Here is a 22,153-nt window from a genome sequence, read left to right as displayed (position 1 = left end):
GTGCAGATGTGCACCTGTTGCGTGTGTTTGAACAAGTGTGATATTTACCAATGGGCACGAATGCTGCCCTTAAAGAATGTGAGGTCCGACAGCATCAGAAGGCAAGTATCTTCAGCCTTTTCTGAAATGACATAAAAAATGAGGTTCGCCTCATATGACGAGAATGGCCACATAAGTGTGCATCAAGAACGTGTCAAGTGCAGAAGCGCACACAAGCATCCCATAGATGTAAACAATCAGTTTCTATGGCACGCGCGCACGCATATTAACCTGCCCCCGTTTGTTATTTTAAGATTTCCCCCACATAGTGTGGAAAATTGCAAAGAGCCTGAACAATATGTTTTACCACAAGTTTTCAGCAAGTCCTTCGCCGTATATTTATACCTGAAATTCCTGTGGCTGACCTTAAGTGCCGGGCGATGAAAAATTTGGTAGGGGAACGAGACTAGTTTGGGACATCAAATGTGTGCAAACTCATTGAACAAAACAAAGGCAGCACGGTTTCTTTTCTTTTTCTGCACGGATAGATTCCTTGTTGTGTTATTAATCTCTTTCCCAGCGCCAAGAAGCCCATGGGCGTATGTGCGCTTTATAAATTTTAATTAACATAACATAGATGCCACCCTCTTTGGTATCGTCCAGCAAACGACGACAGGGAAGTGAGACGTAAATAAAAACTTTGGGGCAGAGTGAGTGAATATATAGGAATTCGACTTTTAAATTCGTAGTAACCTGTGCCGAACTGACTATTTCTCTGGGATATATTTAAAATGTTGTATTTAACCATGATTACTTCGGCCGGCGGTGGTCCCTTCAACATTGGTCAACATCCAATATTTTGGGTCTGAGGCTAGTGTCCAAAGTGGTGACGTCACGCAGCTGGCCTCTATTTTCGGAACAATTTACAGGCAGTGACTCGAAGTGCGCTAAGCTGCAGAAATCATTGCGTGCTGCTGCAATTAAATACGCGCAGTGTTTAACCCCAGAGGAACTGTGCGCCCTAGTCATTTTACCACACACACGAGGTAAAACAAAGACTGCTGCAGTGCACTGCCATTTATATTAGAATTTTTTTTTAACTCTGATCTCTTAAAATGCCATGTTATAAAGAGGGACAATCACCTACTTTTACGCGATGGCACAGGTTAGGCGACGAGCAAGGTGACCCACAGCCCCCTTATAGACGAATACATGATTGCCTAAATGCACAGGTCTGCCTGTATATTTGTCTCTCTCGTTCCTCGGTAATGAATCGCCGCCCCCGGCCCGGTGAACGGAGGGGGCGGCCTGTGCACGCTCACTGCCGCAGCTGACAGTGTGCAAACAGTAAGTGACTCTGCAGATGTTGGATTCTGCAGCCTCCACATCCGCATCTCGAGCCTGCAGCCGCGCTCTTCGCAGTGAACCCTTGAAGTGCGGTTTATTAGCAGTGAGCGCAGCAGATCCCCGTATTAGGTGGTAACACCTGCTCGATGAACCGTGCAGGTGACACTGCGGCCCCCTGCCGATCCTGCACCCGAGCCCCCCTCACAAACACCCACCACAGACGCACAGATGGAGGTGGGGGAGGCTCGCTTTACAACTCGTTGTATGGTTATTGTTAAGGGGCAGCGTAGAGTACCGTGTCTATAGTTGTACCCATCAACTGCTCAAGGTCACACCATGCGTCTGTGAGAGGGTTCTTTTAGCCCAGAAAGGAGACAGTGACGTACGAGAGACCCGGGGCCTTACTTAGGGGTATCCTCCACCCTTCTGTAAGAGAAGACGCCCCAACTATCCCCACTAGGGAACAACGAGGCACATGAACCTGCTTCCGTGGAACCGACTGTTGTTGCCCACCGCGAGTTGTAACAAATGGTATGCATTATTACAATGTTAGTAGTGTTCATTTGTTTACACCTCTCAGTATGATGCGTCCTAAAACATTTTCCAGAAGTTACAAGCTGAAATGCAACCCTCACTGCCCCCCCCCTACCCCCAAAACTCCCACAATACGCTATGAAAGGGCTAATAGCGTCAATTTCAGTGCGAAGATCCTCATTTTCCCCGTTGTAATTGTGATTTGGGGTATGAAGTTGCATATGGGATTTGAATCTCTACTCCAGCTTTGGTTTGAAGGGGGCGCAGTGTCTGCCCCACTGTGAATGTGGGGCTCTTGGTACGTTTTTTTGGTGGTCTTGAGATGCTGTGCAGTGATTCTCTCACTGTCTGTGGCCTGCAGTTACCTCCGCACAAACCGCCGGGCGATCGCTGCCCTAAATAAAGACGCACTGCAGTAATGTATATATATGACTTACTATTTTCAATACCTCACTGTGCTCTACATGTATTTCCTAATTCATATTCTGACGGATATTTCTGAATACTTTCAACGGATTTACTATGAAATGATCGATAGGTGCAGTCCACGTCGCTCATAAGACGTGCCGTTTTTCGGATCGTTTCAGATTTCGGTATAAAAGTGAGCTGAAGAGAGACACAGCATCCATAATCTTAAAAATATATATATATTTGTCTGTTCGTCGACTGCAAGTCCAGGCAGCCGTAAACCCCGCCAGTTTAATGAACACGCAAGCAAGACACAGGGGCGCGGCTTGTGCAGAGGATTGGGGAGGGGGCGGCTTTGCGAGTTTCAGATTTATATAATGCAAACATAAATTATACGCCGAGCAGCGTCCAGGAGAGGGGCAGAAGGGGCAGTGGAAAGAGAGAAGAATGCGGATTGGTAGAGTATTTAGAGCAGTGGTCTTAAAACTTTTTAATGCCGCACCCCGCACCAGTGCAAATTAAAAATCATGGAGCCACACCTCACAATGTTTCACAATTTTCTATTAAACTAGCAATGTTTAAATATGTGTGGACTTCTTTAAATATTGCAGGCAAATTCTGTTACCGTTTTCAAAATGCAAAAGGCTAGAACTCAAAGAGGACTACAAACGTCCCTAAATACATATATGAACTTCATGTAAATGTAAATGTAAATGTATAGGCATTTATATAGCGCACTACTTACCCGGAGGGTCCCAAGGCGCTTCGACCGCTGCGAAACCCTTCCTGGCTTCCCTGAGAGATGGTCCCTTAATGGGTATCTCCAGGGTGAGACCAGGCATCCCGGCGGTCTGGTGGGGCCGTTAGTGAAGATGAGGCAAGCTAATGCCCAGAGTTGCCGAGTGTGCACGCTGATCAGAGTGGGCACCGAGACGAGAGAATTATCGAGTCTGCTGACCCTGGTCCAGAAACCTGCCGCGCCGGGAATCGAACCCTGGTCCCGGGCCGTCCTCTGCTCTCGGGTACATGAGGGGGTTGAAACTTAATGTAAAAAAGACATTTGTAATGACCTGTGGCAGACGCAAGAATGGAGAGTGTCGTCTGTTTGCAGGGAAAGAGAAGATCGCCCCTACCAAAACTTTTTCCTACCTGGGCATTGTCCTAGATGACACAGGTAGCTGGGTCCCTGCAATTAGATCTAGGTCTTTGATGTTCAAACGAGCAGCATCGTCCCTGATGATATTCTCCAAAAAAATGGGGTAAAGACCCGCAGACATTCTACTGAAAATCTATCAAGCAAAGTGTATCAGTACAGCATTTTATGGGGCTGGAGTATGGGGCATAGCCAATTCAACACTCATGCAGAAGATAGAAAATGCATTTTTAAAATTCATTCTGGCTGTTCCCCAAAGTACACCTAATTTTAACTGCCACGCAGAGCTGGGCATTCAGTACATTAGTGACCTTATTAGCATGCAACGGCTATTGCTGTGGCACCGAGTATGGACCTCACCCGATCTTGGCCTGAAGAGGGATATTACTATTGATTGTATGAGCCTAGACTGGGCAACTAGAATCCCCTGGTTGACTTATATCTGTAAGTTTGCTAATGATTTAGGGAGACCTGAGTTTTATCACACACCTGAATCACAGTGTAACATTACTAGGAAGGACTTGAAGCTGCTTTACTGGAACCATCTGGAAACTTTAAGGGCTGGTGTTGAATTGGTTAAGAAATCTGTGTCTCATCATCAACTCATGCTAGTGACATACTCTATTCAACCTTATTTAAATTGGTGTTTAAATGGTTTTGATCTATATTTATTGACAAGGTTTAGGTTTAACATCTTTTTTCGCCTAATAACTTTCCCAAATACGAATAATTGGGATAGGAAGCTATGCAGCTGTCCGTCTGACAACACGTCAGTTCAATCAACTCTACATGCTACCTTTTTTGTAAATTTTATGTCCAAGAAAGGTTGAGGTGGATCAAACCACTTTTAAAAAAGTATGGAACATGGAGACAATGCAGCCCGGCCCTACTGTTTCTTTTATCATTCAATGATGTATACACTGTGGCTGTAATGACAGGTTTTTTAAAAAGTGTACTAAAAAAACGGAAAAGCTTAAATATTCTCTACATTTAATTGTTCTTTTTAATCTTTTTTAATGTATTATATGAATTATTGTATGTATCAAATTGAATCTGCCGCTTTTATGATTTTATGTATTTTTAAAATCGAATAAAGCTTTTTTTATTCATTTCATTCATTCATTCATTCATTCAAAATGCAATAAAATACATGATTGCCAAACATACTATTCTGGTCAGGCAGGCCTTACCTGTAAAAGTATCCACAGTGTGATTTTTAGAAATAGGGGTGGGGGTTTGAACACTTTTTGAAGTCCCTTCACTTTTGAAACCTCATCCCAGCCAGGGTATGACAAAAGATGTTAGTGATGGCCCACTACAGAGCGTCTTAGTGCCACTCATTTTTTTCCTCCATGGAAAACAAACCACTGTTATCAGCATAATGCTTCTTTTGGCTAGAGTATGCCCCCTGCCCCCCCCCTCATCAATGGAGGCCCCAGTTTGAAGCCCCCTGACTTAGAGAGACAACACAATATTTTGTAATACCCAACATTTTTGAGGAATTTAAAAAAAGAGAGCATTTTTGTCCATGTGTAAGTAACGATTCCTAGTGAAATCCGACAAACATCTCAGCATACCCAACTGAAAACACCTGTACCCAACTATTTATCAGAAAGTAAATTTAATAGGGGGTGTAATACCCTATGCACCCCCCCACCATAAAACTATGCCCTTGGCAAAACATTGGACACCAGGATTGTGCACTCACGTGCCACATCAATTGACTGAAGAGGCACGCACAGTGCAGACAACCAGAGAAGGAGGCAGTTTTGTTTTTAGACCTGTTACATTGAACATCTTCCCGGCTACGCATTTAATTGGAGGCCTCTGACACTGAAAGCGCACGAAAGGTGAGGCTTTCATTCTATTCTGACTTGGGTATCTATATTGAAAGCTGGAGGTGGTTACAGGCATGGTACTCCATATACACCTAGCAGGCCACCTAATATAACTAAATAAGGCATCCTGTGTATTATGTCATAATGCAAACTCCCATGCAAACTCACCCAGCAAATTAAGATTCTGGAATACTTTATGGCAGTGGTTGTTAGTAAAAGAGGACCAGATAACGAAAGTGTTACTGAACATATGGGGGAACTCTTATCTTTAATAGAGGATTCTGCAGTGTTCTCTCTCTCTCTCTATATATATATATATATATTACCTACTGGCGGTTGCCAGTAGGTAGTTATAGTTAGGACCTATTTTCCATAGAAAAACCGCAACATTCTATTCCCAATAACGTTGGCGTCAATTGAAGAATCTTCTTGAAATTTTCCAAACTTTTGGCCAGCTCAGTTCCGCTCCTTTCATGAAAGATTGGGGTGATTGGTGAAGCGGGGGCCTAGAAAAAAGGGGGGTCCCAAAACGCGTTATCCCCATGCAATTTCTCATAGGACCTTTAGCCACGGCTACAGCTCGAACGGCTGAACGGAATTATACCAAATTTGGCAGAGAGGTAGTCCTCAGTTCCGACTTGTGCCTTTGGCATATCTGGTGTCAATCTGTTCAGTAGTTTCTTTGAAAATTACAGTTAAAGTCATTTATATATCTATGGGCGCGGAGGATCCGTGGATTGTGCGAGGATTGGCCTCGTAGGATAAGCACACCGTTCCGATCACGCGCTGAATTCTAATTGGCTGTCAAGGGTTGTAAACATTAGAAACCAGGAACTGTTGGCAGCTTTTTTGTGCCTTGGTAGAAGCGAAGGTGAAGAAGTCTGTAAAATATGTTGGCAAAACGTGAACAGGGGCAGGTTAGACACACCCTGACCCCCTAGGCCTGCTCAGGGGGTGACATAGGGACCCGTAGGGCAAAAAAAGTAAGAAATTTTTTTTTACAAAAAAAGTTGCGATATGCACGTAGGATCCGCGCATTTGGTCGCTGAAAAAAGACGAAGCATGTATTTTTGAGATGTATATCGAGCTTTTGTGTATAGATGTTGGGTGGTTCTATAAAGAGCCCTTGTGTTTATTGAGAGATTTTAGTAATTACAAGTAAGTACCGATGCAGAATCTAAAGTTCATAAGGAAGACTCGGTTTCCTTCATATGTAAAATGTACACTATCTCTTTAATAGTTGCCATGCATATTGAAACGCAGATTGTTGTGGTATATGGACAAATTCTATAGTCTCGTAGAAAAGTAGAAATATTTATTCACATGTTTATTCACTTATCTGCGCAGATCAGGTGTTCCAGTCTTCCCCTATCTCAACGACTGGTTGTTGAAGTCGGGCTCGCCCCAGACAGTCATCTCCCACCTTCAGGCTACAGTCGACCTCTTGCACCTGCTGGGGTTGTCCATCAACATGCCGAAGTCACACCTATGCCCCTCTGAGAAGCTCCTCTTCATCGGTGCAGTTCTGGACTCGGTGCAGTTTCGGGTTTTTCACTCTGAACAGCGGGTTCGGGATATTTAGGCTGATTCTGATCCTTCAGCTTTTCTCTCCGGTCTCGGTCAGGTTGACGCTGCGGCTGCTGGGGCTGTAGGCCTCCTGTATCCTAGTGGTGCATCACACAAGGTGGCATGTGAATAAATATAAACATAGGCCACGCAGTTTGTGTCCCGTAATATGCAAATTTCATTGGGTGGTGGTTCCCGGGGCTAGAGGGGGGTCGTTGAAGCCCACATACTTGTAATGTTATAGGGGGGGTTGGACGCGAAAGTGGTGCAAGAGGGTTCTAAATCTGGTACACAGTGTTTTGTTTTACTTTGCTTCCTTTCTGTGATGTAGAAGATCCTGGGTAAATATAACAGTTTTTGTACAGCCAGTAACTTTGAACCCTACCCCCAAACGGCTTTCTGCCTGTTACCATAGTAACAATTCATGGAACACTTACGTGAGCACAGAGGTTAAAAGTTCACCAAACTATGGGGCCCATTATGATGGCGGGCGTATTGCACCCGCCAGGCTGGTGGTGGCCCCCGCCAGCTTGGCGGGGACAATCCGCCCGCCATCATCTCTCGTTTCCCCCCCCACCATATTAGTATGGCGGGGGGACCTTGGCAGGACGGGAAGACCGTCCGCCGCTTTTCCGCCCTGGTCGCCTAGCGTCCGGGGCGGAAAAGGAATAATATGGTGGCGGTGTCTATCAGACACCGCCAGTCAAATTTTCATGGGCATTTTTCAATGCCTTTCCGTGGCGGCTATGCCGCCACGGAAAGGCAGGCGGACTTCACTCTGGGGGCCCGGTGCGGGCCCCCAGAGTTAAGGTGAGTACGAGGGTGAGCACGGGGGGGTACCTGTGGTACCCCCTTTCATTTGCATTCAGAATGCGGCAAGCACCGCGGGGTGCCTGCCGCTTTGTAACTGCAAATAATGTAAAGCATTTGTAGCATTGTGGCGGGCGGTGCAGAGAGCACCGCCCACCACAATGCTAAAAATACAGGATGTGCCCGCCACTGTGGCGGGCCTATCCTAATACCACCCCCGGGCCCCCTGCCCTGCCGGCGGGCAGTCCTAATCCCCGTCAGGATGGCGGGTGGGTAAAGTCTGCCCGCCATCCTAATGACCCCCTATGTTGCTAATGAGTTAGCCTCAGAATAATACATCAAATTATACATATAATTTCTATTGATGACTGCTACCCCCACAAAAAAACAGACATATATACATTTTTAATTAACTTTTATTAAAACAATAACTGGAACTATTACTCAAATATAACAATACAATAAATAACAAGAACTATAACTAACAAAACAATATAATAAACAACATATAATATGGAGTCCAAAAGAAGTATTGTAGTTAATCTGCAAAACAAAAAAGAAAATTAGTGTTTAAAATTAGATTGATGTGACTAAAAGAGGTCAAACATTACAAGTCAAAGTATTACTTGACAATATATATATTTAAAAAAATGTTTCCAGTGTACCTAAAACGCTTCCACGGGCATTGTACATGCAGACTTTGGTCCACCCTTTTTATCAAGTTTTGCAGTTTGAGATATAACGTCCTACCTCTGTTATTCATCTCTTACTTTCTCCTTTCAAATTCTTTTGTAAAGACATTAACAACAATTAAAGGGAACATTTTCTGCATATCTTTAATAAAGCATTTGACACAATGCATATTGACACCGTATTTATTAAATGTTTTGAAGTTAATTTTCACAAGTCTTAAAAAGGTGAATGCAAGAAAAGTTACTTGCCGCATATGCAAGACTGCTTTCAAGAGGAGACCCCAATAAAGAGGACTGGTGTGGAACTGCAGTATGCGGAAGCACTTGCAGACTAAGAATCCGGTCAACTTTACAAGGGAAGAATTAAGGAGATTGAGAGAGGCTCCTCCTGCTTCATGAGGAGGCCCAAGTACCAGTGGAGCAACACTGTCAACCTCTACTGCACAGCCTAATATTCCTCCCCAATTTGGAACCTTTTAAGAAAGAAGGTTGGGAGCTCTGTATGCCATCCTAAAACCTAATCATCCATTAGTTATACAGAGATCCACCCTGTATTAGACTCATTCGTAGAAGTGTGAATTTGAGATTATCTGCCACAGAAAACCCCTCAAGTACTTATATCCGTTACTTTTTAACTTCGACGAGTAGTCGTATTGTGATTATTTACCTTAACGTTGTCCGTTAAAAATTTGTGAATGTGCATGGCTTCGGACAACTAGTAAATGCCATATTTGAGACATCGGTGTAATCAGCTGGAACAGGAGGATATAGTTTTCTTTAACCTTGGCAACAAACATTCTGTAAACTGAAAAAAGAGTTAAAAATGTATATGTTGTACATATGTCCAAGATTAATTTAAATATACATCAAAACATTTGTTCTCAATAGGTTTGGGGATGAAAAGCAATTATCAGACGTACTGCTTTCAAGAGGAGACCGTAATAAAGAGGACTGGTGTGAAACTGCAAGTATGCAGAATTACTTGCAGACTAAGAATCCGGTCAACTTTGCAAGGGAAGAGTTAAGGAGATTGAGAGGGATGTAGAACATTACAATGCATGCTTTTACATCGCATGCTTTTACAACGCGGATTTTACAACGCATACCATTACAACGCATAGTGCTTTGGGGTGCTGGATAGTGAATAGTTTAATTTACTATTCCAACTCCAGTCCCTGTGGATAGTAGGGAAGGTGTTGGACAGTAAATTAAACCTATTCCCTATCCTAGAGCGCCCCCCAGCGCAATGCGTTGTAATGGTTTGCGTTGTAAAAGTTGCGTTGTAAAGGCACTGCGTGGTAAAAGTTGCGTTGTAAGTGATGTTTCCCAATTGGGAGAGGCTCCTCCTGCTTCATGAGGAGGCTCAAGTACCAGTGGAGCAATACCCTCAACCTCTACTGCACAGCCTAATATTCGTCCCCAATTTGGAACCCTTTAAGAAAAAAGTAAGAAGGTTGGGAGCTCTGTATGCCATCCTAAAACCTAATCATCCATTAGTTATACAGAGATCCACCCTGTATCAGATTCATTAGTACAAGTGTGAATTTGAGATTATCTGCCACAAAACCCCCCTCAAGTACATATATCCGTTACTTTTTAACTTCGTCGAGTAGTCGTATTGTGAGTATTTACCTTAACGTTGTCCGTTAAAAATTTGTGGATGTGCATGGCTTCGGACAACTAGTAAATGCCATATTTGAGATATCAGTGTAATCAGCTGGAACAGGAGGATATCGTTTTCTTCAACCTTGGCAACAAACATTCTGTAAACTGAAAACATAGTTAAAAATGTATATGTTGTACTATGTCCAAGATTAATTTAAATATACATCAAAACATTTGTTCTCAATAGGTTTGGGGATGAAAAGCAATTATCAGACGTTCTGCTTTCAAAAGGAGACCCCAATAAAGAGGACTGGTGTGAAACTGCAAGTATGCAGAATTACTTGCAGACTAAGAATCCGGTCAACTTTGCAAGGGAAGAGTTAAGGAGATTGAGAGGGATGTACAACATTACAATGCATGCTTTTACATCGCATGCTTTTACAACGCAGATTTTACAACGCATACCATTACAACGCATAGTGCTTTGGGGCGTTGGATAGTGAATAGTTTAATTTACTATTCCAACTCCGGTCCTTGTGGATAGTAGGGAAGGTGTTGGACAGTAAATTAAACCTATTCCCTATCCTAGAGCGCCCCTCAGCGCAATGCGTTGTAATGGTTTGCGTTGTAAAAGTTGCATCGTAAAGGCACTGCGTGGTAAAAGTTGCGTTGTAAGTGATGTTTCCCAATTGGGAGAGGCTCCTCCTGCTTCATGAGGAGGCTCAAGTACCAGTGGAGCAACACCGTCAACCTCTACTGCACAGCCTAATATTCGTCCCCAATTTGGAACCCTTTAAGAAAAAAGTAAGAAGGTTGGGAGCTCTGTATGCCATCCTAAAACCTAATCATCCATTAGTTATACAGAGATCCACCCTGTATCAGACTCATTAGTAGAAGTGTGAATTTGAGATTATCTGCCACAAAAACCCCCTCAAGTACTTATATCCGTTACTTTTTAACTTCGTCGAGTAGTCGTATTGTGAGTATTTACCTTAACGTTGTCCGTTAAAAATTTGTGAATGTGCATGGCTTCGGACAACTAGTAAATGCCATATTTGAGATATCAGTGTAATCAGCTGGAACAGGAGGATATAGTTTTCTTCAACCTTGGCAACAAACATTATGCAAACTGAAAAAGAGTAAATGTACATATGTCCAAGATTAATTTAAATGTACATCAAAACATTTGTTCTCAATAGGATTGGGGATGAAAAGGAATTATCAGAGGTTCTGCTTTCAAGAGGAGACCCCAATAAAGAGGACTGGTGTGGAACTGCAAGTGTGCGGAAGCACTTGCAGACTAAGAATCCAGTCAACTTGGCAAGGGAAGAGTTAAGGAGATTGAGAGAGGTTCCTCCTGCTTCATGAGGAGGCCCAAGTACCAGTGGAGCAACACTGTCAACCTCTACTGCACAGCCTAATATTCGTCCCCAATTCGGAACCCTTTAAGAAAAAAGTAAGAAGGTTGTATGCTCTGTATGCCATCCTAAAACCTAATCATCCATTAGTTATGGAGAGATCCACCCTGTATCAGACTCATTAGTAGAAGTGTGAATTTGAGATTATCTGCCACGAAAACCCCTCAAGTACTTATATCCGTTACTTTTTAACTTCGTCGAGTAGTTGTATTGTGAGTATTTACCTTAACTTTGTCCGTTAAAAAATTGTGAATGTGCATGGCTTCGGACAACTAGTAAATGCCATATTTGAGACATCGGTGTAATCAGCTGGAACAGGATGACATACTTTTCTACAATCTCAGCAACAAACCATTCTGCAAACTGAAAAAAGAGTTAAAAATGTATATGTTGTACATATGTCTAAGATTAATTTAAATGTACATCAAAACATTCGTTCTCAATAGGATTGGGGATGAAAAGCAATTATCAGAGGTTATATTTGGCAAGCAAAATAGGAAATAGAATTGCATTATACAAATGTTAGGCTGAGATTGGTCACTCACTTTATTTGTATTGCAATTTTCGCCTGATAACATATGGAGAGCAGTTAGTGGATCTGGTGTGTCGAGTTGTTCACCACCACGTGGTATTGTGTATGGGCAGGATAGCTTGTGGCGACCAGTACGTCTCATGGTTGAGATATCTCTATAATGCGATAGAACAGGGGGCAAATGAAGTTTAAGGTTATTAAAAAACATGGAAAAGGGTGCTAAAATACAACATTGACCAATCAATTACCTGTGCAGTGCATGGGGAGGAAGGAGCACGTGACACACTACTTAAACAATTATATGCAGCAGGATTAAGTTATTTGCCCAGAAACATCGCCTAGCAAGGCAAAATATTTAAGTTATAAGAGCTGGAAACCGTGCTAAAAGACACTTTTGCCGAAAACATTACTTTTGCAATGCATGGGGCACGTGACACACTACTTACACGAGAAAAACGACATTGCATTCACTTGAACAGCACGTAGCACACTGCTGTAGGAGCGGCCACGTGGCGCTTCGCAAATCAAACAAAAGCACCAGGATTAAGTGATTTGCACAGAAACAAACGTTACAAAGTTTACTTTAACAATATAAAAAAAGCAGTAAAGCGTGCTTAAAAAAGCATTGCCAAATCAAACATAAATTTGCATTCACGCGGTATTTAAAGATTGTTCAGATTAATTAATTTAATTACTCTAAAAAAGTGCTCACCTACGAAGAAGTTGATACGAACACTCTCAATGGCTGTGACTGTGGAATAGGAAAACTTCAAGAAGGTTGGCAGCTTATAAATGATTTGCAGAAGGATGATTGGTTGAGCATGATGTCACTGGGTGTGAGAGCTGTGATTGGGCATGTTGTAATTGAGCATGCACAAATAAAATGAAATACGTTAGGGGTACATAGCCAGACGGTGGGACGTATTGTGCACATGGGTAACATTAACACGCATGCACTACCACAAACATGCATGTACAAAGTGAAGGCAACTCCTACGGGGTACATACATAGATGGAGTTCGGATTCCCCATGGTCTTGAAGTGGCTTCAGGAGGAGGGCTTTGCAGCCCTCCTCCGTAAAATAAAAATATATAATTAGCCATGCCCCGGTATTGGGAGGGGGGCAACGAGGCCCACTTCCTATAAGATTGAATACATATACTCCGCTTATTGCTATCGCACCATAAGCGCACCCTTCAAATCATGTGCTGAAGGCTAATTGGCTTTCAAGTGGTTGTCAACATTCGAAACTAGAAACTGTTGGCAGCCATTTTATGTCTCGGTACAAGGGAGGCTGAAGAAGCGTGTGAAATGTGTGTTTAAAACGTGTAAAGGGGGAGGGTAGACACACCCTGATCCTCTAGGTCTCCTCAGGGAGTCCCACAAGGTCTCCCAGGGCCCCAATTTGTTTTTTCCTTTTTGGGGAAAAATCGCGGGGTGCGCATATGATCCGCGCATTCTAGCGATATTAAAATAAAATGACGTAGGCATCCGCGCGTCTTTGGTAATTTGCATTCTTTCAACTGTTTAGAGGAGATGCAGCAGTGCTGTATCCAGGATCCACAACTGAGCAAGAAAAGGGAACAATAACACTTTTTACCTGCTAAGCGAATTTCTGCCCACAGGTTAACACTGCTCAACTCCATAAAAAAAATAAGCATACAATGAACAATATATAATAATGAAAAAAAAGTTTTGTAAAAAAAAAATAAAAAAAAGGTGCAATGTAATTTCAAAAATACCATCTGAAAATAAAAAGATTAAAAAAATGTAGTTAGAAAATATATATAAAAAAAATATTTACAAATTAACATTTAAAAAATCTTTGAAATTCACTGAAAAAACCATAGGTTTCAGACATATTATAGTTAGGAATTAGCATTTAAAAAACATTTGAAATTCACTGAAAAGAACATAGGTTTCAGACATGTTCTAGTTAGGAATTAGCAATTAAAAAACCTTTGATATTCACGGAAAAAAACATAGGTTTCAGATAAGTTATAGTTAGGAATTAGCATTTAAAAAAACTTAGAAATTCACTGAAAAAAACATATGTTTCAGATAAGTTATAGTTAGGAATTAGCATTTAAAAAACCTTAGAAATTCACTGAAAAAAACATAGGGTTCAGGAGTGTTATAGCTAGCTGGACATTTCACTCGTATAAAACCATTGAAATTCCCCCGTTATAGTTAGTTGCACTAACTATAACTCACGCACTCGCAATCCACTGCTGATGATGTCACATATTACATCATTCATGACATGGTCAGTGACATCACTGATGACATCACTAATGACATCTCAAATGACATCACTGATGACATCATCCATGTGACAAGCTGATACACAAGGTCATACAGTAGCACTATTTTTTAACACACATTATAAAATATGAAGTACCATATTTGAAACATTGACACACCAGTACAAGTTTCTAAAAAAACACTAAGTGATTCCTACATCTACACACACATCTATACACTTACCTATAGATTCACTCATACATGCTAACAAAGATTAATAGAACACTATTAAATATACTTATATACCTACATCAACATTACACACCAGCACATCTCCTATTCCTTTATGCAGACATCCTACTCACTCATGCAAACAATAGATCATACTTACATTTACTTAGCTACACACTTATACAAACACCACTTTATTTATTCATATAGATAGTAACTCATACTTAGTGTGTTATAAAACCAGTATTACAAGTATACAGTTATCCAGACATCACTCATACAATCACTGAGTATTATGTATACTTATTTATATACAATACACTGCCTTTCATATTTTTAGTTTGTTGGACATATATCATTGAGAAATATATTTACTCATCACCACACCCATATAGAGATTCACTCAGCCAAACAACTGTTTCAATATACAGTCTTAACCTCATATACTTACTAAATCAACTATTTACACATCTTTCCACATTCACACATGTCCCACCCAACCACACACACATTCATTCACTATCCCATAAAAATACTCATTTAACTAATTAATAACTAATGTAGACATTCACATAGATAGTAACCAATTTATGTTGTAGTTTACACAACAAGAGATAGAGTGATACAGCTATTCATACAGTTTAATCACTATCCCATATATTTAATTAGACACTTAAAATTCCTCACTTAGACAGTCAATCACATTGGTTCTAAATCCTCCATTCACACCACATTTTTCATCGCCAGGGCAGTCAACAAACCTTTCCTTCTTATTTCCTCTTTTTGGCACCAGAATGACGACCCTTCCTTATCGAATATGACTCCTAGGTAATTATATTAAGAAGCAGAGTCAATTTTAGTGCCACCAAGGAATCAGCTCTTCTGTGTATTCTTTTTGTTATTTATTGACATTGTCCTTGTCTTACTCAGGTTTTCTGCTGCGTATTTCAGCATTTCCGTTAGTAAGTGGTGAAGACCGACGTGAGTATGGCTGAGCAGAACTACGTTGTCTGCATACATGAGATTGGTCAAAGTTCTCCATCCCACCCTTGAAGAGGGGGAGTTACAGGCGTCAAGCACCTTTGGAAGGTCAGCCATGAATAAATTGAACAGGGTTGGTGCAAGCACACAACCCTGTTTTAGTCCTTATGTTGTTGGTACTATTGAGGAGAGGAGGGTGCCGGCGTCTAGTTTCACCTGCACCCAAGTGTCCGTGTGTAGAAGCATCAGCATGTTTAAGGTGGACTGGGGAATACCCCATCGCGCCAGATTCCCCCACAGTCTGCCTCTCTCGACGTTGTCAAAGGCAGCACGGAAGTCAATATAACACAGGTGTAAAGGTAACTGGGAAGCTTTTGCTGTGTCAATTATTAGTGAGATTGCAAGGATATTTGTAGATGTGCTAGTCATTTTGCGGAAACCGGTCTGATTCAGTGGTATTATCTGGTTTGCCTCAGCCCAGAGTGTGAGCTCCTCTAATATGGTGCCTGCAAAATATTTTGCTTCATTATCAATCAAAGCTACTAGGTGGTGCCGTTTGTTGTAGCCCGTGCTGTTACTGCCAATTTCACGTGAGCCTCCTGCAGACCCTTGTCAAGCCTCGTGGACTTGCACCGCTCGTCTCCCGCCGCCCTGCGCTCCTTGACCACCTGGAGCGGGGCCGCCGAGCGGAGACAAGCGAGGGGTGCACTACAATTCCCAGAAGCCTCACCACTCTGCTGTGTCATCTGCCAGCGCCAGGAGGTGCTTAAAAGCGGCATCGCCTCTATCGAGCGGGGGAAACCTTTTTGTCTGCCGTTTGTTGTAGCCCGTGCTGTTACTGCCAATTTCACGTGAGCCTCCTGCAGACCCTTGTCAAGCCTCGTGGACTTGCACCGCTCGTCTCCCGTCGCCCTGCGCTCCTTGACCACCTGGAGCGGGGCCGCCGAGCGGAGACGAGCGAGGGGTGCACTACAATTCCCAGAAGCCCCACCGCTCTGCTGTGTCATCTATTCTATTCTATTCTGGGTTTGGTAAAGCGCAACAGCTGCCCCAGCAATGGGGCGTCCCGGCGCTGAGCAAGATCACACATCCTACCAGGAGGGGGGGGGGGGGAGCTGGGAGCTGCACTAATTGGGAGGAAATAGAAGGGTCTTGATTGCATTACGGAAGGCAGAAAGACAGTCTATGGAACGTATGTGAAGGGGAAGATCGTGGCAGTAACAGCAACAGGAGGCGCTTAAAAGCGGCATCGCCTCTATCGAGCGGGGGAAACCTTTTTGTCTGCCGTTTGTTGTAGCCCGTGCTGTTACTGCCAATTTCACGTGAGCCTCCTGCAGACCCTTGTCAAGCCTCGTGGACTTGCACCGCTCGTCTCCCGCCGCCCTGTGCTCCTTGACCACCTGGAGCGGTGCCACCGGGCGGAGACGAGCGAGGGGTGCACTACAATTCCCAGAAGCCCCACTGCTCTGCTGTGTCATCTGCCAGCGCCAGGAGGCGCTTAAAAGCGGCATCGCCCCGTCTCGCGGGACGCCGGGCGAAGCCCGGGCCAAGGGCGGGCCCGTTTTAGCCCGTTCTAGCCTGTTCCAGGCTGGGCTGGGCCATTTCCCTTGGCTCCTGTATCCGGTAAGGTTTCTTATGACTAATAGGCAATATTACTAGTCACACTCATTGTTGCTGTAACCAGAAGACCCACTATTCTATTCTATAAAGTCGATCACCAGGTCCACGTATCATGGTCCGGGGGAGCAGAAGCAAGACGGCCATGGCTAATGCTTTGGTTACTGGCCCAATCGACCAATTCATCCCTAGAACAAATGAAACCATCAACCTGAGTATATCCTTGCAAGAGCGGAGGGTATCACAAGACCTTGCAATAGCTAGAAGATCATCTTTGGGCTCCCTAGCTTTAGCCTACACCACGTTAAAACCATCTTCAGACATTCCAATGCTAATACCACCACTACAACCCCAGTTAAATGCTTTGGCAGACATTCACTCAATACCAAAATCAATTGACCTCCCTGTCTCGAATCTTACTTCTGATGCTGAAACTACAGGCGACCTGGAAAACACTCCAGACCTTCAGCTTTTGCAAACTCAGGATCCGGGCACTCAAATACAGCACATAGGGGTAAAAGAGGGTGCTGTCCCCAAGCAAGGAAAAGATAAGAACTTAGTGAACCCAAAAGTTCCTAAAGCTGTCACAACCCACAAAGACAGATCAAACAACCGAAAATCACATGAACTTCTAAATGATTCAAATATTCAACCTATTAACCTAATAGATTCATCTGCTAATTTACCTATTCCACTCACTATTGGGAAGGCCTGTACTCTATGCAGCGAAAATACTCAGCTCCTGGCAAGTTTTAGGGAAATCCTTAAGTATTATCTTGAACCCCTCGAACGTAGCATAATGACCATCGAAAAACAGCTAGCAAAATTGACCCAAAAACCATCCAGTCTCCCTAGTGTGGGTCAATCAACTATAGGGATTACTAAGGACATCCCCTTAACTGCTGGTATCCAAGGGGCTCAAAAAAGTTGTGAAACTAATTTGTCAAAAGCAACAAAATCCCAAACCACTCAACCCAACGTTAAGAAACCACAAACCCCCGCTCCCCCAATTTCTGGAAGAGGGACTGAGGATAAGGCAAAGTGCACTACTCTTACTCAGCCTGCACCTCCTCAAACCCGTCCAACTCAGCCTCCCCCCGAAAGGGGTCCTGCCCACTTGTCAAACCAAAGACCAATCCCACCCTTAGTGCCTCGGTACCCCTTGTCAAATGCATTAGGTGACGGAAAAAAGGGGCTCAGACCAAGAAGTCCAATCCATCTTCCTCGAGAAGCATCCCCCTACACCGTTATCCTCACGGGATTTCCTGAGCTACCGGAATCTGCAAAGGAACCATCCTGGTCCCTCCAAAATAAGGTCTTATAGTGGCTTAATATCAATAGACTAACCCAATCTGCATACACCAGCAGAATCTCCACTGTACGCAGAGTCCCGTGGGTAGGGCCAGAACTCAAAACCATCCAGGGCGACTGTATCATAGTCAGCTGTGAAGATCCAGCTACAGTTGACTTTATCTGTTCATGGCCAGCCCTAGTTAAGAGCGGCGGGATAGACGCTTACCATCTTTCCTTCTTTTACCCCCCGCCATATAACAATCAGTATTCGATGGCCCAAAATTGGGAACAACCACTAGAGAGGACCTGGAATCATGAGAAACCCTGGTGTACTCATAGAAACATCAGCAAGGAATGGGATCCTCGGTCCTGGCTCCCAATCAGAGAACAGGTTCCTATGGCGGGATGGCGTGGAATACCAACCAGAAACAGGTATGACTGTTTGGAAATGGTCGACTGACCGTTAGCCAGCCCATATAGTAACAACAAGGCCAGAGGACCCCCAGACTATCTGAGGCACTAAAGAGAGCCTTGGAGATCTCTCCTGTAAATTCTAATCCCATACTTATTCTATCCACCTCTGCCCAAACCCCTCCACCTGTTCCCTCCCCTTATGTTCCTATAGGAACTGTAGCGGAGGAACCTATAATTCCCTTCGACCTACCAGCCTCTCTGACAGTAGGTCTAAATTCCTCTTTTCAAATTTCAACACAGATTAGCACGTTTCAGACAATAGATATAGATAATGCTACCAAAACTATAACACATGACCAAATATGTAATTCCACCATAACAAATGAGACAACACTATCTGTCCTATTTTGGAACATTACAGGTCTCCGTTCCAAAACTAACTCACAAACATGGGTGGATACAATAACTGAGAATCATATAGTTTGTTTCCAGGAGACCTGGTCAACCGTTCCTGTCCACTTGGCGGGCTATAAAACCTTTACCATCCTAACCACGCAGGGCATGTTCGGAAGACCTAAGGGAGGGCTAGCTGTCTATGTAACAAATACTCTTCTTTCTACAACAATCACAAGCCTAAAAGAAGAAGCTTGTTACCAAATCCTAAGAATCCATCTCAACAACAGTTTTGTTTACCTTCTGGTTAATTTATATAACAATCTCTTACCATCAGACTGCTCGCGGATGGTACGTGAAATCACCACTTTTCTAAAGTTACAGCTGAACAAATCAACATCTCACACTGTCTACATCATTTGGGGAGGTGACTTTAATATTCCAATATGTTCTAACTATAAAAATGGGAACTGTGGATTGCTTGATGAGACCGATAGCCCTCTGGCTCATATTGCACACTCTATAAATGGGAATCTTTTTAACGAGAGTCTTGTCACCCTAGAGTTGGATTATGCAAATCAGTTAGTCCATCCCCAACTTGACTTTTCCCCAACATTCCATGGCAGGGGTCTATCGAGCACAATAGATTTCATTCTCTGCTCACAGAGTTTGAGGGGCCAACTACAAAAATGTTCTACAGGCACAGACATCAGCAGTGACCATTTTCCAAATAGAATTTTAATACAGTCAAAAGTCGTTTCTTTACATACAAACGCTAGAAGCCTTTTAACACAAGAATCCCTAAAAACGGACAAATTGAACGGGTACTCAGTAAAGTGGGCTAAAATAGATCCTGACGCAGTGACAGAACAAGTTCTCAAAAAAGCTAACCGCTCTGTTATTGATTGTCTAAATTTAAGCTCTTCGCCCCAAACAGTGCTGAACAGTTTTGACAGGATCTTGAGAACAATAAAAGAGGAACTAACTCGCACAAATCAACGTAAACCATCGGCCGAGGGCTGGTTTAACCCTGGGTGCCGCTAAGCACTTTCAAACCTCAAGGCAGCCCTACGGACAACCCTGAGGAACCTCTCTGAGATAGCCAAGCTAAGAAAACTTTACAAGGATGAAAGGGCAAAACGTACCATGACAGTTGCCGATCAAGGGATAGTGGCATCTTCTGGCAAGTCGTAAAATCCCCCTTTTTGTCAGACTCGTCGTCTGTTCAACATCTTGACGTCGCAGTGACAGCAGAAGAATGGGTTGCTCACTTCTCGAGAATCTTTGGCGGTTCCCAAACAAATCCAACAGAGGGGAATTCTATTTCAGCCTCTACACTGGTTTCAAAGACCTATCCATTAAACATTCGTTTCGAGCATGGTGAAGTGGTCAGAGCCCTAAAGGCGTCCAAATCAGGTAAAGCCCCGGGTCCGGGCGGGGTGCCGGTGGACATTTTTACCCATAACATCGAGCTCTGATCTCCACTCCTCACCCAGGTCATGGCTGCAGTAACATCACTAGGCCTTATTGAATCATGGTCTTCATCTATTCTCCTCCCCATCTTCAAAAAGGGTGACCGGAACGACCCGGTCTGCTACAGACCCATCTCCCTCTTGGACTCTATTGCGAAGGTAGCAGGTCGAATACTACTGGTACGTCTACAAGAGTGGGCAACATCCAAGAAAATCATGACTGACCTCCAATATGGGTTCCAGGCGGGTCTTGGGACTGTGGAGCAGACCCTGAACCTTGTTCTCTTGAGCGGAAAGTATGTGAGCTCCATAAAGGGCCATCTATTTGTCGTCTACGTTGAACTTAGTGCAGCGTTTGATTGTGTACAACACTCCAAACTCTGGGCCTTGCTTGAGGAAATGGGAGTTGATCCAGCTCTCATTGCATTTCTGTGTGAAATATATTCGAATGCAACGGCGAGAGTAAGGTATGGGACCAATGGAGAACTCACCTCCCACTTCCAAATTAGACAGAGGGTCAGACAGGGTTGTGTACTGGCTCCCTTCCTGTTTAATCTGTATACCAACGGTTCAGAGGCAGCGCTTCTAGAAGGGAGCCAGGATCTTCCACAAATCAAGCACCGTCCTATACCAACACTTCTATATGCGGACCACTCTGTCATCTTCTCCAGGACACTGACCCAACTCCAAGTACAACTTAACAAGTACTGTTCCTATATGGATTCCTTGGTCCTCAAAGTCAACATTAAAAAGACATTTGTAATGCATCTAGGCCCAAGACTAAAGAACCCCAAACCCATTTTTGTTAATAAAACGAAGCTGGAACGAACTGGTGCTTATCCCTGCCTTGGTACCCTGGTGGATGACTCTTTGTTGTGGCGGCAGACCGTAGCAAGCAAAAAACTGCTTTTCCAGAGAACTACATCAGCTCTAGTTTCCTTTTCTAGGAAACTGGGAAAACCAGCTCCTCCGGAATTACTCAAAATATACTACGCTAAGTGCCACAGTGTGGCAACGTATGGCGCAGGTGTTTGGGCTATGGCCCAATTAACCCACTACAAACGGTTGAAAATGGGTTTGCCAAATATCTGCTGGCCCTACCAACTAGTGCCCCAACCTATGCCTCGCTAGCAGAACTAGGCATGGACTTTATTACGGACACCATTCGTTGCCAACCTATGCTTATGTGGCATCGTATATGGACTAAAGAGAAGTGCCACCTAACACGCTCTCTAATTCAGGACTGCACTGCCCTCGATAACTGGGATAAAATACCCTGGCTGGTATACATAAGGAACTTTAGCCAGGATATGGACCGTAGCAACTTTTTTCTGGACCCCCCTTGCATGGGTGACATTTCAAGGAAAGAACTCAAAAAGTTGTGTCTGAGCCATCTTAGAGCTCTTCGATGCTCAATAGAACTGGCAAAACCTTCAAACTTTCAAATTACCGCTGTTCAGACCCATGTGGGCATACAACCATATCTGACTTTCTACTTGAACAATTACGAAAAATACCTCCTCACGAGGTTTCGTTTTAATTTCTTTTTCAGGCTTGTTACTTTTCCAAACATTCAAGACTGGTCTCCCACACTTATTCCCTGTCCCTGTGATGATACTTCATCCC

The sequence above is a fragment of the Lissotriton vulgaris genome, chromosome 10 (assembly GCF_964263255.1).
Source record: "Lissotriton vulgaris chromosome 10, aLisVul1.2, whole genome shotgun sequence".
NCBI lineage: Eukaryota > Metazoa > Chordata > Amphibia > Caudata > Salamandridae > Lissotriton > Lissotriton vulgaris.
Note: the sequence above shows the minus strand (reverse complement) of the source record.